The following is a 4,965-nucleotide window of genomic DNA, read 5'->3' on the forward strand; positions in this document are numbered from 1 at the left end:
CTCTCCCCACACCCTGTATAAACTATGATAGGCCAGCTGTGGAAGGGGAGGGCCAATGTGCAACTCTGATAAAGTCCTTCATTGCCAAAGGTCACCTTTCCAACTATTGGATTGAGTTAATGTCCTCCTGGAACAAACTGGCATCCAAATTTAAGTACTGTCAAAAGTCAGAAGAATAACATTTTTTTTAAAAAAGTCATTCATTCAGTTAACTGTTTTTCTCATTAACAACTTGTATTTCCTAAGCAAAAAATTGCTCTAATCCACGCTCTCCTGCTAAGAAAATTTAATAGCGTGTACTCACATAGTGCATTTTCACAAAGGCAAGAGACCACGCAGATTTTCCTGATGTGCATAAAACTGCGTATACAAAGAACTGTACAGTCAAAAACCAGAAGAAAAAATCCCTAACAAATCCGGGAAGAATAGCTGTTAGGTCCATGTCACATTTCATATAGCAATCATGTGTGCTTTGGCTACCCCGTGTTGCATCAGTGTTTCCAACTGTAGTTAGCTAAGTGTGAAGAGCGTGCACATGTGCACGTGCATGTGCACACACACACACACAAAAACCGCAGGAACATGTTTAAGGAAACTACAATCCCGGGTATGTGTCCACTGGCGCAGGGTCAGTTCTATCTAACTGTTTGGGGCAGCATACTGGGGTGGAGGGAGGGCACTGATGCACCACAGGAGAGGTCAGCAACCTTTCACAATTAAAGAGCTAGATTACATCAAATTTCAGAAAAAAAGATCAACAAAACCTTTTTGCATGACTAAAATACACAATTGACCATTATTGGTAATTGACACATGTATTAATAATCCATAAATTTTCCACAGCCAAAAAACTGATTGTTGTGAATCATTTACTAGGAAGTGACACAGAGGAAGCCTCACAATAAGTAAGAAATATACACAGGCGCACCCTGCACAATTATTTTATTGCACTGGAAAAGGTCTGTGCATGAGTTTGGATTCAACCAGCTGATCCACTGATAAAAAAGGAAGACGGGGGTCCCCTTTGACCATGAGAAAAGCTATGCTAGAGATCATGGGACCTGCATGCCATGTGTGACAGGCACTGTACTTTTGGGGAAGTGGACCAGATTGAGCAGAAAAGCAGGCTGGATTCAGCTAATGGTTTTCATTAAGATTCCTGGAACTGTTCACCTCAATCATTTCTCTTTCTGTAAAGAATCTCAAAGAACCCCTTTAATCTAATAAAAATACTTGCCTGTCAGTACCGTCTCATACTGGTTATTCCAGCACTCCACCCTCCCTTCAATATACCCGAACTTAAATATTTCATTTTCTTTTAAAAGAGCCATATTTGGTTCTGTACGGAGCCTCTTTGGCTCTACAGCCATTGACCTCTGCTTCTCACAGGCATCTTCCAGGCAGCTGTGCTGATCAAGGTTTTCCATGCTTCTGGAGTACCACCGTGCATTTGTTGTAGCTGTGGGCCTTCCTTGTGTGTGTCTTACCTCCTTTACAGATTGTTCAGTTTGCAGCTTTCTGTCTCTATTGCTCTCTATTAATTTTGATCTAATTTTTTATTGTTGTGTTATTTTCTTTGTTATCCTTTGTATTCTGTGTATTAAGAATGGAAGAAGAGCCTGGCTGGATCAGACCAGGGTCCAATTAGTCCAGCATTCTCTGTCAAACAGTGGCCTTTGAAGGCCAAAATCTGGGCATGGAGCCCGAGGCCTTCCCCTGATTTTGCCTCCTGGTGCTGGTATTAGTGGTTTACTGAACTGAATTATTCAACTAAATGAAGTCGAACTCTTAATACAAATTAAGAGTATAACAGCCTTTGGCAATATGTAATAAAATTTTATTAGTATCACTAATAAGTTCATTATATTGTTATCAGTCACTCAATACCCACAGTAAAAATATCAAACAATACTACTGCCTGTTCTGAGAATTTCAAACATTGGTTCAACAAGGATGGGAACCACTTCAGTTGATGATCCTACAGCATTTACTTTTTAGCGCATGTAACTGTGACAGAATGTACTTTTTAAAAGCTTAGAAGCACTGTACAAACAGCTGAAGGACTGTGAAGGGTTAATTCTTCACAGAAACAGAGAGCCTTGAGTCACAGGCAAAGTCTAAGACTGAGAGCAGTTTAACATAGACTGAAGAAGTGGGGGAAAGTTGGCAAGGAAGTTTGGGAAGTAGGTGGAGATTCCCATTCGGGCCAAAGATAGAGGCTAGATTCTAGAGAGGAGAATTTCCGTACCCAGTCAAACAGGGAGTAATCTCTGAAGAATGAGGAGATGTGGTGTGGTTAGAAACTGCCTTTGGAAACCTTAACGGTCAGTTAAAAACTGAAGGTGAATACTGGTGTTTCAAAGAAGGGGCTTGGGTATTGAAAAGAGGGTACCAGCCTTCTTAAAACCAAAAGAGTAAGAGAATACTCAAAAGAAAAGATACTAGAGTGATTGGGAAAACACTGGAACAAAAGCATCCAACCATAAAGCTTTAAGTAACTGTGAAGAACTTAAGAAACTCTTATTAGTCTGAAACATAAAAACTAAATTCTGTGCATATAATGATTTTACCTCAGAGTTATCTATATTGAATTACCTCCGAAATTTTCAATAACAGATTTCACCTGACCTTCCCCCTTGCCCCTATGTTAAATAACATATTTTGTTATTTTTGAATTTAAAATTGCTGTCATGGAGACGGGGGGCAACCACATTTTGGTAGGTTTCAAGTTAAGCATCCTTCATCCTATATTTAGGTTCCTAGGTGCCAGCCAGTGGCAGGCAAACTCCTTGGGGTTTGCCCCCTTGCTGCCGATGTGCCAGCAATCTGTGAGAGGTGCAAGCCCCTTGGAGGTTGCCTGCCACTAGCAGGCACCCCAAGAACATGACGTCACTTCCAGAAATGCCGTTATCATGACGGCTGCAGGAGCGCTCCTGCACTTCATTTGGGGCCAATTTTGGCCCCAAACGGGCTGAACCAGGCCTGCATGGAGTGCTGGAGCATTTCCATAGCCAGCATGATGACTTCTAGGAAAAGAAACACTATGCCACTATGGCATGAAGTAAGTGCCAGGGCCCCTCCCTTCCACCAAGAGGATATAGGGACCTGGCAACCCTATCTATAGTGGAAGCGGCTGTTTCTGAATTAGCCCTCCCTGCAGACACAAACATGATGCCTCCTGAAATATTCTGAAGCACTTCCTGCTCCAAAGAGGTAGAGGAAAGCTGTGATTGGCTCTTTGCTCTGGGTAAGAGATGCTTTTGGGAAGAAGGACGTGAGCGCCAGGAAACACATTGGCAGGTGCCATGGTGGGGATTGTCTCAACAAATCCAACAGAATGCTTCGTTAGAGAATGGGAAGTTGCTCATAGATGCTTTTCTAGCTGTGGAACCATTCAAATGCAGCACAGATAGCAACTTTTGGTGTGAGTGGTTCAACATGAGAATAACTTTACTGACTGTGATTAGTGCGTGTCTGTGTCAGGATCCCTAACGCAATCTAAACTGGCTTCTGTTGCTCATCAGTTTGGCAAGAACATTCAAGGTCCTGCTACACACAAACAATTCTTTACTCCTACGACCTATAGGTCAGGTGGTGAAAGGATAAGCCCATTCACAGCTGTGTGTCCTTAATTGTAGAAGATCAGCCTATCCGTACTTGGCTTGGCTGTTCCTTCTGGAACAAGCATCCAGATTTAGCTACTGCCAAATCTAGGTATTTGGATTAAATTAACTGGTTTAGTTACTTTTTCTGATTAAGAGCTTGTAGTCACTAGCAAAAGACATTCCTGTATTTGTATCTATGCCATATCTATGGAGACAGTATGTTTTACCTGTTAAATGCAATGTTTTGACTTTGGCTTGGATCCCATTAATGAGTTCCATATGCAGTAGATAATCTTTGCCACAGAACATACTTCCTCTTTTACTGAAACTTTATTTTGCACAAGAGCAATGGTATTCAATGGGTCTTTGCACAAATGAAAGTAAAAAGAGGACATACGCTTCACAGCAGAGACTAGCATGCATGAAACACATTGATAAGATCCAAGCCCATAATTTCTTCCATATATTAAATGGATCAGCTTTTTAGTCTACTTTTGAAATAGCAGGAGATAAAGGGACGCATCTGCTGGAAGAGAAAGAACCTGGGAGGTTGGACTAGGTCATGCTACCACAATTCAAATCACAACTACTATTTATTTATTGCGTCAGCAACAATTCTAGACACAATTCAAAGTTATAGGCCTCTATGGCTTGGGGTCTGAGTATGAAGGATTGCCTCCTTCTGTACTGTCCTGCCCACCAATTAAGATCGTCCTAAAGCCCTCCTTTCTGTGCTCCTGCCTGCCAAGATAAAGTGGGAAGCATCCTTTTTAACTGTTTTTTTATTTTTCTCTGGATTACTGTGATATCGAAATTACAGTGAATCAATCATTCGAATTTAAGAAAACACAGAGCAGGACCTCCATCATGCCTCCAACACCAACCAAACCCACCATCCCCTAACACCCACAAAGAAATCTCCACAAAATGCTTGCCTTTTTATAGTTATTTCAAATCCCCCGCCAGAAAACGTGAACCATTTGCTTTCACGGTCATGTGTTATATCGCTTCATTGATGTTTCCTTATAAGGCGAGATCGAAATAACGGAAAAGTCAGTTCAAAAAAATAAAAAACATTTGTTCCTGCCCACAAAAGCGGATATTCCAGTCTCTGTGTGACCGTAGGAGCACGCGAGAACAACGCATTTGAGGATGGAATGTGAACGGAGGGGAGAAATTTGTGGATTGAAGACAAATGCAAAAATACCGGGGAAAATGCGGGTGAGAGGTGAATGTGGATTCTGCCGAGGTCCCTCTCTATTATTTCAGTCTGCATTCCAAAGTGCAGGATTCAGAAAAGGAAAAGGACTAGAGATTATATTGCAAATTTACAATGGTTAATGGACATACCATGAATGGT

This window comes from Eublepharis macularius, chromosome 10, assembly GCF_028583425.1.
Source record: "Eublepharis macularius isolate TG4126 chromosome 10, MPM_Emac_v1.0, whole genome shotgun sequence".
In the NCBI taxonomy this organism is placed as follows: domain Eukaryota; kingdom Metazoa; phylum Chordata; class Lepidosauria; order Squamata; family Eublepharidae; genus Eublepharis; species Eublepharis macularius.